This window comes from Silene latifolia, chromosome 7, assembly GCF_048544455.1.
Source record: "Silene latifolia isolate original U9 population chromosome 7, ASM4854445v1, whole genome shotgun sequence".
Taxonomy (NCBI): domain Eukaryota; kingdom Viridiplantae; phylum Streptophyta; class Magnoliopsida; order Caryophyllales; family Caryophyllaceae; genus Silene; species Silene latifolia.
This window is the reverse complement of record NC_133532.1, coordinates 19,024,334-19,040,238: the sequence shown is the minus strand read 5'-3', so window position 1 is coordinate 19,040,238 and position 15,905 is coordinate 19,024,334.

Sequence of the window (15,905 nt, the reverse complement as noted above, 5' to 3'; positions counted from 1 at the left end):
AGAAAAAGAAAGTGAAAGAAAGAGACCGTTTGTGCTTAGTTTGATTTTGTGACGGTGTTGCTCCTATGTTTTATTTTGATCATTTGAGGAGTAAGTTCAGTTTGGTTTGGTGAGATTTGTGCCAATTGAAGGGCATTGTGCTTAATTCTATAATTGAGTTGGAAATGGATGTTGTCATATGGTTCTGTTTAGGTACTAGCTTGATCACCTATACCTCCACATTCCCATAAATGTTTTGCCTTTTCTTACCCATTGCCTCACATTACCATATTTTAGTAAGCCCTCGGCTGTGACAGGACCTTGTTTGGTTGGAATGTGTGTACAGTAGCTAGAATTGTCTATCATATTAGTTGCATGCATGTTTATGTGGGTCGTAGTCTAGGTGAGCGACTATTTTTCTTTCTCTCTTACATATATATGTTCACCCTTTGCTTCATGAGAGAAGAGTGACCCGTGAGAGTCCATTATTAAAGGTCTTGCAAGGTCGACGGTTCAGCTTTATTATAAACATCTTACAACTCGTTTGCATTTGATGCTATAAGTGTTAGTTTGCTTGCATTAAACTGGTTTAAGTGGGCATTTGTAGCTAGTTCTGAGTTATCTTTTCCGTTCCATTAGTTTGCATTTAGTTTACTCGAGGACGAGTAAAGGTTTGGTTTGGGGAGATTTGATACGTGCATTTTATATAGTCTTTTTAGGCCTTTTCATGCACGTATTTCTATGCTTTTATCGTGGTTTTATGCTACGAAATGCCCCGAATATGCTACTTTGGGTTATTTTGTCTTATTTGCAGGAATGAACACAAAAGTAGTGAAATCAAGCCAATTACCATCCGTTTTGCATGCATTTGGAGGAAGAGAGAATTTGGAGCGGAAATATAGCCGTCTTGGGATGCGTGAAGCTATTTCGGGAGCTAAAAGGACAAGTTAAAGTCAAACTAACGAGATTTTGTAGCTGCTGAAGTCAAGATCCACTCGATCGAGTGATTTATTAGTCGATCGAGTGGTTTTAGGTTGAATAATCAGTCAATCGAGTAGATTTTCGAGTCGATCGACCAGTTTCATTTTAGCATGTAGTCGATCGAGCACTTTGTTTGGTCGATCGAATGGTCTGAGCTCTAGTTTACTCGATCGAGTAGTTTAAAACCACTCGATCGAGTGGATTTGTCTACGAGCTGGGCTTTTAAGCTTATTTCACTATTAGGTTAAGTAATAATTCCTATTTTCTTATAAATAGGGAGCTAGGACGACATAATTAAGGGGGCTTCTCCCTCAACTCTCCTATTATCAAATACATTGTTCTCTGTTACTTTGTTCCTTCCTAACTTCCGGATCCTTTTCTACTGTAACTTCTTTCCCTTCTCTTCTTCTTTAATTTAATTTAATGTTTATTGTTCTTTCTTTCTTTGTTCTTGTTCTCTATTTAATTATGTCTAGCTAATTCTTTCTGCTAGGATTAGGGAAGTTAATGAATGGATGTTAATTGCTAATTAGGTTATTAGATTCGTCGTTGTTGTTTTAATCTATGTTGTCAATCACTGCCTTAACTGTATCCTGCTAGTTGATTCGAAGCAATTAGCCTTTTAATTTTGGTAAACCTTGACCTGGACCGAAAGGTTGGAAGGGGTGAGACCCGCAGTGAGCAATAAGATGCTTTAGTGAGGGCGAAAGTTAAGCTAATAGCATTTTAGGGCGAATTGAGACCGAAAGGAGATATTCGTTGCCCCTTAGACCGACACATTGACTAATCTGTGACCTTAACTGCAATTGACTGACGTTCATTGATGACCCGAAATCCTAGTTCCCTTCTCTTCTTGTTAATTTCTCTTATCTTTATTTCTCCTACCTTAGTCTCAGTAGCTTAGTTCAAACAACTCAAAACCCCCAACTTGTGACTTAGACAGACCGAATAGACAAGTAGATAGTGACCGCCTCCCTGTGGAGATCGACCCTACTTACCGCTGACTTCTATTAGTAGTAGCTAGGTATTTATTTTTGGTACATAACGACCGTATCACATACAGATGTGTGTGGACCATTAACCATCATCGCTAGAGGAGGTTTTCACTACTTCATTACTTTTACTAATGACTTAAGTAGATATGGGTATGTCTATTTAATGAAGAACAAGAGTGAAGCTTTTGACAAGTTCAAAGAGTTTCAAAATGAAGTACAGAACCAATTGGATAGAAAGATTAAGACCCTACGATCCGATCGTGGTGGTGAATATCTAAATTATGAATTTGATTCACACCTAAAAGATTGTGGAATAGTATCACAATGGACTCTTCCTGGCACACCACAATTAAATGGTGTGGCTGAAAGGAGAAACCGAACTTTATTAGACATGGTTTGGTCTATGATAAGTCTATCCGAGCTTCCTGAATCGTTTTGGGGTTTTGCTCTTTTGTCTGCAATATTTTCACTAAATCGAAACCCAACTAAAGCGGCCGATAAGACTCCATATGAGATATGGACCGGGAAAGTCCCTCATTTGTCATTCATGCGTATTTGGGGTTGTGAAGCGTATGTCAAGATCAAGTCTGACAATAAGCTTGCACCCAGGTCTGACAAATGTCTTTTTGTAGGATATCCAAGGGAAACACGTGGCTATTACTTCTACAATAAACACGAGAACAAAGTGTTTGTGTCTCGTGATGCTGTCTTCCTAGAAAAGGAGTTTATTTCTAGGAGACAGTGGGATAAAATTTGAACTTGACGAAGTTCGAGAGCCACAAACCGAGAATGAGGTAGAGGAGAATGTGGAGGATAGCATTCCCTCTTCCTCTGAAACGGTAATTGTTCCTAGAAAGTCAAGTAGGATTTCTAATCACCTGACCGCTACCTTGGTAACATCGAAGAGGATGATGTTTTATTACTTTTAGAAAGTGATGAACCCACTACCTACAAATCGGCCATGTCTAGTCCCAACGCCTCGCTTTGGCTAGAAGCCATGCGGTCCGAAATGGATTTCATGTACGAGAACCAAGTATGGAACTTGGTGGATTTACCTGAGGGAGTGCGACCCCTTCAGTGTAAATGGATATATAAAATTAAGCTCGGCATGGATAAACATGTAGATGTTTACAAAGCTAGATTTGTGACAAAAGGTTTCACCCAAGTTCATGGTTTACACTATGATGAAACTGTAATACTACGGATTTTCTTAAGTGACTACTCGACCGAGTATAGCCTACTCGGCCGAGTAGTGCTGTTGGTATGGTTTGTTTTGGTTCTGCCGAGGAATACTCGGCCGAGTATAGTGAATACTCGACCGAGTAGAGGATACTCGGCCGAGTATACACTTTACTCGACCGAGTATCCGGTCTGGCGAAGTGTTATTTTACCGGTTTGATTAGGGAAGGTTTAGGGTTATTTTATATTCCGCGTTAGTTTCTAAAATATCATTTTTTCAACCCTCATCATTTTACGATTACCCTAATCACTCCCTAATCATTCCCTAATCATCCCCTAATCCCGTTGTGTGTGCAATTGTCGTGGTCCTTGCGTATAATCTCTTATTCTACTGTTGGTAAGTTTCATTTTCCATGTCATTTGTATTCTTTTGGGGTTATTGTATTTATGGAATTGGGAGATACGGGGGATTGTGCAATGTGTAATTTTGTTATGTGGTTATTGTATAGGAGAAGACTTCGTAGAGGAGCCTTTCTGATTGTGCGAGTTTCGTTCTACTGTTGATTGCTAAGGTAGGGTTTTCCCTACTCAGTTTACTGTTCATTGTTTAAGACATGATTGTTTTGTGTTATTTGTTATCTGCTTATCATCGGAGTATGGGCGTTGTTGTGGCGTTGTTGGTGTGGAGATGTGGTGACAGTTGTGATACTATGTGTTTGTGATTGTGGTAGAGTCACTTGCGGGAGTGGCTTCACACCCTAGTTCGCCCTCCGTGGAACCCGTCACGGGAGGGGATGTGCACATTTAGGGATGGGATTGTTAGTCGCTCATTGATGAGCTGGACTTGGTGGGATCGGCTGCGGTCACCCACTGGCGGCGAGGATTACCTGTTGCGATAGGTAATGTGGCAGGCCTACACACTTCGGTGTGTAGTCGGTTACTGTGTGAGATCGGGAGACTGGGGTTGGAGGATGATCAGCTGGTTACCTCGTTTGTTTGTCTTATTTTGATTGAGTAATACTAACCCCGTTGTTGTTTGTGGAATCTGCGGTGATCCATTCGGGGATGGTGAGCAGGCTTGATAGGTATTGCTAGTGGTGAGCTTGGGGCAGTCTTGGGAGCGTTGTCATCACCAGTCATAGCATCACCGTCTGAGTCTTAGTTTTGATTTCATTAGTTGTCAGACATTGGAGTTGTTTTGTTGAATCAGTTTTGGATTTTGGTTTGATGTAAACGTTAACTCTTTATGGCATTTTAATAAATGTGCTCAGTTCAGACGCTTTTGATATGTACTAACCTCGGGCAACCGAGATGGTAACACACTTTCATGGTAGGGTGGTCCTGGTAAGGCATCTAGGTATGAGGGGGTGTTACAAAGTGGTATCAGAGCCGAAGATTCCGGCACCTAAACAAATGAATCTAATGAACTTAGGGAGTCTAAATAAAATGAACCCGGGGAGAGTTGTTTGGAGCTACCGCAAAGACTCGGGAGATGTCCCGGAGTCGCAATTCGGCCCTCATTAACTCGAGCCGGTCACATGGGGAAGTGTGATGAGAGTTGTGTCTTGTATGTGCATGTATATGAAGATTCATGTTGATAATAAGTGATGGTTGGAAATTTATATGTGGAATTCGTCAGTTTGATGATTGGAAAAGTAGTAGAAGGGACGGGTATGTGAACTTTTGGTGTATTGGATTAGCCTGTGAATGAGTGGTATGGTTGTGTGTTTATAATGTGGCATTTAAGTTCCTGCTGTTATATGTTTGATGAGGGAATAGAAAGCATGATAGGGGACTTTATGCTGTTTAACCCGTCTTTAGTATGGCTCGGCCGAGCAGGGCAGGTACTCGTTCGAGTAGGGAGTACTCGACCGAGTAACCAAGCACTCGACCGAGTGTTGTCTGGCAGTGATTAGTCTTGGCTACTGTACGTGTTTACTCGACCGAGTAAGTAGGTGTACTCGACCGAGCAGTGACTACTCGGCCGAGTATTGTTTGTACTCGACCGAGTATGCTTTCTGGGTTTTTGACGTTAGCTACTGGAGTCGATTACTCGACCGAGTATCTGGGATACTCGACCGAGTATTCGTTACTCGACCGAGTATTGTAGTATACTCGGCCGAGTGTTCCTTTGGCGGAAGAATGTTACATTTTGAGCCGTAGGCTTTTGTACTTACGTTTCCTTGTTTCTTATCAGCTCAAAATGCCGCCCAAAAGGACCCCCGCACAGATCCAAGCTTCTGAGATGACTCTTGATGAGGTTTCTTGCATGATTGAGCAACAAGAGGCTCTTCTTGAAGCTCTCAGAAATGTGGGAAAGGGGAATGAGAAGCCGATGGATGCTACTCAGCTCAGCATCATCATTGCTCGCTTCAACCCTCCCACATATGAAGGGGTGGGTGAACCAAAGCTGCTCGAGAAGTGGCACCGTAAGATTGAAGCTCTCATGGAAATGGTTAAGTGCCCCGAAGACATGATCGTTGAGCAGGTGGTATACTACCTGAGAGGTGAAGCTGCTGTTTGGTGGCAAAATATCAAGGAAGATGCTAGAGCTTATTACCATGCTGAGGGCCTGGGAGCTATTCCTTGGTCTGGGTTAAAGAGCGCTATGAGAGAGCAGTTTGTGCCGGAGCATATTCGACACAAGATGAGATCTGAGTTTGATTCCTTCACCATGTCTGAGGAGATGACAGCCACAGACTACTATCATCGGTTCCTAGAGCTATCTCATTATGTTGAGGACATGCAGCTAGGACAGAGGGGTTTGGCTCTCCGTTTTGAGAGAGGTTTATCTGCCAAGATCGTGAGTCGTATGCCAGCTGGGGTTGCTACTGACCTTAAGGAAGTGTACCTACAAGCAGGCCAAGCTGAGAGAATGGTAGATCTCTCAAGAGAGATCGATAAGAGGATAACTGGCCGGCTTGAAAAGAGGAAGGCCGACAAAGGGAAGCAATATCGATCGGCCAACAAGAAAGGGAACTTCAACCATGCAAAAGCTTTTTCTGGTGGAGCTGGTTTCTTGGGGGGATCTCGTGGCTGGGGAAAGAATGGAGGTCGGAGTGTGAGTGACAACTCTAACCTTACATGCTTCAACTGTGGTGGTGTAGGCCACAGGAGATGGGAATGCACGAGTTACAGGCCCGGCACTGGTTCAGGAGCTCGGCAGGGGAATTTCTCTCATGGGCCAACTCAGAGTTTTGCTAGTAACCGACCGAGAGGTTCATGGGGCAACAGAGGTGGACAGGGCAACCAGGGCAGTTACAACCGCAGTGGTGGTGGATCATATCAGAGCCAGAACAACAGCACCACCCAAGATTCAGCAGCCAAGACAAGTACCTCTAATGCTTCGGTTCAAGGTGGAGGACAGAAAAACAGTGGGAAGCTTTTCATGATGGACAAACAGGAAGCACAAGATGATGCTCATGTAGTTACCGGTACCTTTCTTGTTCATAATGTACCATCCTTTATTTTGTTTGATTCGGGGGCTACACATTCTTTTGTGTCTAAGAGTCATGCCTTGTCTATGGGTTTGGGGAAGTTCGAGGATGTAAGAGATGATGTGTTCATACCTTCGGGGGAGTCTGTGTCGTGTCGCAAGTTGTATAAGGGAGTGTCTATAGTGGTTGGAGGGGTAGATTTGCCGGTAGACCTGCTAGAGTTTCCTATGGATGGGTTTGAGGTGATTGTCGGGATGGATTGGCTGGGTAAGTATGATGCCAAGATAGATTGTCGGCAAAACAGAGCGTCCCTAAAAGGTCCTAAGGGTGTTAGAGTGTCCTATCGGGGGTTTGTGGTAAAACCTAAGTGTAAGTTCATAGCTGTGATGACTTTAAAGTCATGTTTGAGGAAAAAGTGCCCCTTGATTCTCTGTCATGTGAGAGATCGCCGAGTAGAGCCGCAGACAACTGCTGAGATACCTGTGGTGGGAGAGTTTGATGATGTCTTTCCTGAGGAGATACCGAGTTTGCCTCCCAAGAGGGATTTTGATTTCAGCGTGGAGCTTAAACCGGGAACAGGTCCAATATCCAAAGCACCTTACCGTATGGCACCTAAAGAGTTAGCAGAGTTGAAAAAGCAGATACATGAGTTGCTAAGCAAGGGTTATATCAGGCCTAGTGTGTCACCGTGGGGAGCCCGAGTTCTTTTTGTAAAGAAGAAATATGGGAGTATGAGACTGTGCATTGATTACAGAGAGCTCAATCGTGTCACAGTGAAGAACAAGTATCCTTTGCCTAGGATTGATGACCTGTTTGATCAGCTAAGTGGAGCAGGTGTGTTTTCCAAGATTGATCTGAGGTCGGGCTATCACCAGCTGAGGATAGCAGATGAGGATATTCCTAAGACAACGTTCCGATCTCGATATGGTCATTATGAGTATGTGATGATGCCTTTTGGGTTGACCAATGCACCAACAACTTTCATGGATTTGATGAACCAGATCTTTACACCGTTCTTGGACAGGTTTTTGGTTGTTTTCGTCAACGACATCTTAGTCTATTCTAAGACTAAGGAAGAACATGAGGAGCACTTGAGGATAGTCTTGCAGACTCTGAGAGAGAATCAACTTTATGCCAAGCTATCTAAGTGCGAGTTCTGGTTGGAGGAGGTGGCTTTTCTGGGACATGTGATATCTAAGATGGGGATATCTGTGGATCCTAGTAAGATTGAGGCCGTAACCAAGTGGGAATCACCGAAGAATGTTGCTGAGATTCGGAGTTTCTTCGGCCTTGCTGGCTACTACAGGAGATTTGTGAAAGATTTCTCTACCATAGCACGACCTATGACATCTTTGATGAGGAAAGAGACCAGATTTGTTTGGGATGAGAGTTGTGAGACGGCATTCCAGACCTTAAAGGAACGCTTGACCACAGCTCCTATCCTAGCTTTGCCAGAGGGATGTGATAACTTTGACGTATATACCGGTGCTTCAAAGAATGGTCTTGGTTGTGTTTTGATGCAGGCAGGGAAAGCCATAGCTTATGCTTCGAGGCAACTGAAGCCATATGAGGAGAACTACCCTACTCATAATCTGGAGCTGGATGCAGTTGTTTTTGCTCTTAAGATTTGGAGGCACTACCTTTATGGTGCAACCTTTAAGGTGTTTTCTGATCATAAGAGCCTAAAATATATCTACACTCAGAAGGAGCTTAACATGCGACAGAGACGGTGGATGGAGCTTATCGGAGATTATGATATGGAGATCATCTATCACGAGGGTAAGGCTAATGTTGTTGCAGATGCTCTGAGTAGGAAGAGCGTTCATTCGCTATGTACAGACATGTCCTTGCTGAAGCTGAGGGATGAGGTGTCTAGGATGGGGATCTTTATGTTAAGGAAGGGAGATGCCATCGGGGATTTGACGATCGAGCCAGAGTTATATGAGAACATCAAGAGTAAACAGGAGCTTGATCCTAAGATTCAGGAATGGAAGTCAAGAGTAGAGAGCGGGACGGTTTCCAGGTTTTCTATCCATACAGATAGGAGTGTCCGTTTTGATGGGAGATGGTGTGTTCCTGAGGATGCAGAGTTGAGGAGAGTGATCTTGACAGAGGCTCATTGCACTCCTTATTCAGTTCACCCGAGTGGTGACAAGCTTTACAAAGATCTTAAGAAGACTTTTTGGTGGCCAAACATGAAGAAAGATGTAGCTGAGTTTGTGGCCAGATGTTTGACCTGTCAGAGGGTCAAGGGTGAACAAAGAAGACCACAAGGTAAGATACAGTCTTTGGAAGTACCTGAGTGGAAGTGGGAGTAAATCTCTATAGACTTCATTGTGGGGTTGCCTAGGTCACAGCAAGGTAACAACATGATTTGGGTGATTGTTGATCGGTTAACCAAGTCAGCTCACTTTGTTCCTATGAAAGATACTTGGTCTAAGATGCAGCTGGCACTGGGTTACAGGAGGCATGTGGTTCGGTTACATGGTATACCCAAAGATATCGTTTCTGATCGTGATGCGAGGTTCATATCCAAGTTTTGGCAAGAACTGCACACTACAAGAAAAACGCGGGTTAGTGACGGCCCTACCGACGGAAAAAAGAGGCCGTCAGAAAACACGGGTTACTAACGGACTTGTGACGGAATTTCCGTCAGTAAAGTTTCCTGGCGGATATCCCGTCAGTATCTATTGGCGCGTTGACCAAGTCAAAGGCGCCAAAAAAACTGTGACGGAAATTCCGTCAGTAATATCTTAATACTGACGGAATATCCGTCAGTGGTCTGTACACGTTAAATTGGATTACAGCTGGAAATCACTTTAGACTCCTGACGGAATATCCGTCAGTTTTTTCATAATACTGACGGAATATCCGTCAGTGGGTCAATTATTAGCTAATATTAGTGTGTGACAGGGTGTCACAATAATTGTAGCACTGACGGATATTCCGTCAGAATTTTCAAAATACTGACGGATATTCCGTCAGGATTTCTACTTTAACTGACGTGTACAGTCACTTGCATTATTTTCTGATAAAGTGAACGTATGACGGATTTTCCGTCAGTATTTTGACAATACTGACGGAATTTCCGTCAGAGGTTTCTATTATCTGAAACACGCGAAGAGTTTCTCCTTCACTTTACCAAAATTCCCCCAAATCAATTAAAATCGCCTTAACCCTTACCTCCTTAAAACCCGACACCACCACCATCCTCCTCCACTTCCGGCGCCACCACCACCACCACCAACACCACCACGCCGTCGCCATCACTATAAGGTAATTAACTTTATCTTTTTTTTCTATTTCCTTTATCTTTTTCCTTCTCCTTCATCCTTTTCCCTCTCCTTTTCTTATTTATCTTTTTTTTTTCCTCCGCCAGCCGCCGCCTCCGCCAGCCGCAGCCGCCACTGACTGCCCTTTCTTTTTCATTTTTTTTTGTCAAGTTAATTAGGTATTACTCCTTTTAATTTTTTTAATTAGTTTAATTAATTTAGATTATTAGTTATTGTTTTAATTGTTGTTGAAAAAGGGTTGGTGTTGATGCATGTTGACTTAGGATAGAAGCCAATGTTGTGACGGATGTATGTTGTTAATGTATGTTGTTAATTTAGATTATTAGTTATAATTTTTTTTTTAATGTATGCATGTTGTTAATTTAGATTATTGTTAAATGTTAATTAGAATAGATATGAATTTGACTAGATATGTAAAATGAAAAGTAAATCATGTTAGTTTTTGTTAATTGAAAAAGTAGTCATTGTTGTATGTTTTGTTTTTAATATTGTTAAAATTATTGTTCATATTAACCTAGTACCCGTTCAAAAATTACTCACTAGGAGTAATTTTTGAATAGTCCCCGTTTTGGGACTGTCTTTGTACGTTTTAAGTCACTTAGGTAGTAAACATGTGCTTGTGATTTCTTAATGAGAAAAGAGTTTGGTGACAATTCCTTTAATGTTCTCTAAATGCATATGTAGAGTAATTATTTATTCTATATTGTGTATTTGGAGAACGGATGGGAATTGCTGCCGAATTGTTTTTCTCATTAATAAATCACAAGTACATGTTTGCTAGTGACTTAAAACGTACATTGATGGGTTTAGGTTGGAGTGATAAGGACCCAATTCAAAGAAATACAATATTTATATTGGTTAAAATGTTAAATTATTGTTTATTATGCTTGATTTTAATTGTTGTTAGGTTATTATCTTTTTTAATGACATATATAAATGTGTAGATATATAATAACATGAAAAGATTAGAACGGCAGTGGATGTATGAAAGATTAGACGAAAAAAAGAAACCCAAGAAAGCATATGCAGAGGGGGTGAAAGAGGGTAACGAGGCGGATTACCACTCTTATCAATGGACTAAAATATAACAAGAAACCGCCAAAGTGGGTGCCTGCTTCTTGGTTGGAGAACCTTAGGAATAGGCCAAATGATGCTACTTTTGCCAAACATTCGAAAATCAACACGGCAAATAGGAAGTCGGGTGGGAAAGATGGGAAAGCATTGGGCACCCACACTCTTGGTCGGAAGAGTTGCTCCGATGCTTTCAAGGAATTGGTAAGTATTGTTTATATTGCTTTTAAAAAGTGGTTAATATATATGATTGACAAAAATATACTTGATTTTACTTGTTTCCATAATAATTTCAGGGTCAAGAGGCCACCCCCCACAAGATGTTCATGAAGACGAAGAAAAATAAGAAGGGCGAGTGGGTTAACCCTCGAGCGGCTGATATTGAGGTAAATTCTTAAATTTAATTTAATATTTATTTTTATTACAAAGAACGATAATCTCTTTCTTATAAAGATAGGTATATATATATCATTTCGACGATTTTCTATTTTTTCAAATAAGTGATTTCCAAGAGGAGATGAGCCAGCCATTGCCACCTGGACAGTCTCCCGACGAGATTCAGGCGTACTACAAGGCTGTAGGAGGATTTGACGAGAAGAACCGGATGTTTGGGACAGGAGATACAGGGGCCCAAATATGGTATGATCTTCCTCCTAACAAAGCTGGCCGACGGTCTTTATCTTATGCTCCTAGCATGATTTCACAGCTTTCCACCCAAATGAATGATGAGCGATCCGCTCGAGTTGCTCTTGAAAGACAGGTTCGTGAACAGGCTGAAGAAATGGCGGCAATGAGAAAGGCTTGGGCTGATTTGCAAGCATCTCAACCCCCAAACACGTGTTCACAATTTACTCCACATAGACGGGATGACTTTGGGGGTGGTGATGACGGGTTTGGAGGTATTGGTGGTAGTTTTATTGACCCTATAAACACTTAGGGCCTTTAAGTTAGAGCCTTTAGTTAGAACTTTAGTTTAGTTAGTATTGTCGTCTAGTAAGTATGAAAGACATGGTAAAACAATTCTCTGTTTAATTTGTAAGACAATGTACAAATTTGACTATGTTTTTATGTAAAACAATTTGCGTCCCCTTCTCTTTTGTTGTCTATTGATTCCCGCATTAGCGGTCGACGTGAAAATGGATTCCCGCTTGGCGGTCGACGATTGGATGTGTTTTGCAGGTTTTGTTTATATTGGAAACGATGCAAATAGGCATCGTGGTCGGCAAAGCAGTCGTATTTGAAACGATGCAAAAAACGCATCGTGGCTGGGCAGCAGGCTGCTGTATCCTCTCCTGTTTTTTAATAAATCTGACGGAATTTCCGTCAGTATTTTCCTTTTACCGACGGCATTTCCGTCAGTGATTTTCTCCATCATTTTCCCAGAAATAACAGAAATGTGCCACGTGTCTAGACACTGACGGAAATTCCGTCAGTAAAAAAAAAAATACTGACGGAAAATCCGTCACTACCCTCTGTTAAATTGATTTCAGAAACTTACGTGGAATGCCACGTGTCAGACACCACTGACGGAAATTCCGTCAGTAATCAAAAACACTGACGGAAATTCCGTCACTATTGACCTATAAATAAAGACGATTTTCCGTCAAAGATCCGTCAGTTTTTTGGAAGACTGACGGAAATTCCGTCAGTACAGGTATTTTACTGACGAAATAACCTGACCCTGATTCCTGACGGAATTTCCGTCAGTAAATTAAAATACCGACGGAAAGGCCGTCAGTATGGGCTTTATTTTTCCGTCAGTTTCCCGCGTTTTTCTTGTAGTGGCAGGAGTTGATGGGTACAACCTTGAAGATGAGTACAGCCTTTCATCCGGCAACCGATGGTCAGACAGAACGAACCATCAAGACCTTAGAGGACATGTTGAGGGCTTGTGTCATGGAGTTTGGGGGCAGCTGGGAAGAGAGGCTTGATCTGATCGTGTTTTCATACAACAACAGTTATCATACGAGTATCGGGATGACACCTTTTGAGGCTTTGTATGGCCGGAAGTGCCGAAGTCCAGTTTGTTGGGATGATAGTTCTGAGGCTGTGGTCTTGGGGCCTCAGCTAGTGCAGGATATGGTTGAGCAAGTCCAGTTAATTCGGCAAAAGATGAGAGCAGCTCAAGATCGTCAGAAGAGCTATGCCGATTTACACCGCAGGGACATTGAGTTCGCAGTAGGGGACAAGGTCCTTTTAAAAGTGTCACCTATGCGAGGTGTGATGAGGTTTGGGAGGAGGGGTAAGCTAAGTCAAAAGTTTATAGGTCCTTATGAGATTTTGGACCGTATAGGCGAGGTAGCCTACAGATTAGCTTTGCCACCAGCTTTGGATAGAGTCCACAATGTTTTCCATGTTTCTCACCTTCGGAAGTATGTGAGTGATCCATCGCATATCCTTGAGATGGAGAACATCGAGCTTGATGAATCCTTGTCCTACGCCGAGATTCCTAAAGAGATTCTTGATCGCAAGGTTCGTAAGACAAGGAATGGTGAGACGGTCTTACTAAAGGTCCTTTGGTCTAATCACAATGTGGAGGAAGCCACATAGGAACCCGAGGAAGCTATGCGGGAACGTTTTCCTAACCTTTTTTATCAGATATGTTTGGTTACGGGGACGTAACCGTTGTCTTTTTAGGGGGGTAGGAGATGGTCGCGGTTGTGTTTTGTCTTATTTTGAGTCGGGTTAGTGAGTCTTGTGGTGTCTTGTGTGGTTCTTTGGCGTTGATAAATGTTTGTTTGTGTAGTCTTTTTGCGTTGTGTAGTGTCTTATTTTAGGGTGGAGTGTGAACTTCGGGACGAAGTTCTTTTTAAGGGAGGAAGAATGTAATACTACGAATTTTCTTAAGTGACTACTCGACCGAGTATAGCCTACTCGGCCGAGTAGTGCTGTTGGTATGGTCTATTTTGGTTCTGCCGAGGAATACTCGGCCGAGTATAGTGAATACTCGATCGAGTATAGGATACTCGGCCGAGTATACACTTTACTCGATCGAGTATCCGGTCTGGCGAAGTGTTATTTTACCGGTTTGATTAGGGAAGGTTTAGGGTTATTTTATATTCCGCGTCAGTTCTAAAACATCATTTTTTCAACCCTCATCATTTTACGATTACCCTAATCACTCCCTAATCATCCCCTAATCTCGTTGTGTGTGCAATTGTCGTGGTCCTTGCGTATAATCTCTTATTCTACTGTTGGTAAGTTTCATTTTCCATGTCATTTGTATTCTTTTGGGGTTATTGTATTTATGGAATTGGGAGATACAGGGGATTGTGCAATGTGTAATTGTGTTATGTAGTTATTGTATAGGAGAAGACTTCGTAGAGGAGCCTTTCTGATTGTGCGAGTTTCGTTCTACTGTTGATTGCTAAGGTAGGGTTTTCCCTACTCAGTTTACTGTTTATTGTTTAAGACATGATTGTTTTGTGTTATTTGTTATCTGTTGATCATCGGAGTATGGGCGTTGTTGTGGCGGTGTTGGTGTGGAGATGTGGTGATAGTTGTGATACTGTGTGTTTGTGATTGTGGTGGAGTCACTTGCGGGAGTGGCTTCACACCCTAGTTCGCCCTCTGTGGAACCCGCCACGGGAGGGGATGTGCACATTAAGGGATAGGGATTGTTAGTCGCTCGTTGATGAGCTGGACTAGGTGGGATCGACTGCGATCACCCATTGGCGGCGAGGATTACCTGTTACGATGGGTAATCTGGCAGGGCTACACACTTCGGTGTGTAGTCGGTTACTGTGTGAGATCGGGAGACAGGGGTTGGGGGATGATCAGCTGGTTACCTCGTTTGTTTGTCTTATTTTGATTGAGTAATACTGACCCCGTTGTTGTTTGTGGAATCTGCGGTGATCCATTCGGGGATGGTGAGCAGGCTTGACAGGTATTACTAGTGGTGAGCTTGGGGCAGTCTTGGGAGCGTTGTCATCACCAGTCATAGCATCACCGTCCGAGTCTTAGTTTTGATTTTATTAGTTGTCGGACATTGGAGTTGTTTTGTTGAATCAGTTTTGGATTTTGGTTTGATGTAAACGTTAATTCTTTATGGCATTTTAATAAATATGCTCAGTTCAGACGCTTTTGATATGTACTAACCTCGGGCAACCGAGATGGTAACACACTTTCATGGTAGGGTGGTCCTGGTAAGGCACCTTGGTATGAAGGGGTGTTACAGAAACCTTCGCTCCAGTCGCTATGCTTCGGTCCATTAGGATAATCTTAGCCGTTGCCACATTTCATGATTATGAGATTTGGAAAATGGATGTCAAAACCGCCTTCCTGAATGGGATTCTAGAAGAAGAGGTGCACATGATACAACCTGAAGGTTTTGTGGATACATCTAACCCTAAGAAGGTGTGTAAGCTTAAAAAGTCCATCTATGGTCTTAAGCAAGCATCTAGGAGTTGGAATCATCGCTTTGATCATGTTATTAAACAATAAGGTTTCACTAGAAGTGTGGAAGAACCGTGTTTATACATGAAGTTTAGTGGGAGAAAGGTTGCATTCCTTGTCCTATATGTGGATGACATATTGCTCATCGGGAATGATGTTCCATCACTCACTTCCGTTAAGGAGTGGCTAGGGAAACACTTCCAGATGAAGGACTTGGGAGAGGCACAACGAATCTTGGGTATCCGGATCTATAAGGATAGGTCCAAGAGGATACTAACATTGAGTCAAGAAGCTTATATTGACAAAGTTCTTGACCGGTTCAATATGAAAGACTCCAAGAGAGGATTTCTACCTATGGGCCAAAGGATTACTTTGAGCAAGTCACATTCTCCCTCCACCCCTAAGGAAATTGAACACATGAAGACCGTCCCTTATGCTTCCGCTGTTGGGTCTATCATGTATGCTATGATTTGCACTCGTCCCGACATTGCGTATGCCTTGATCATGACAAGTCGTTATCAAGCCAAGCCTGGTGAGAGTCACTGGATAGCCGTAAAGAATATCCTTAAGTACTT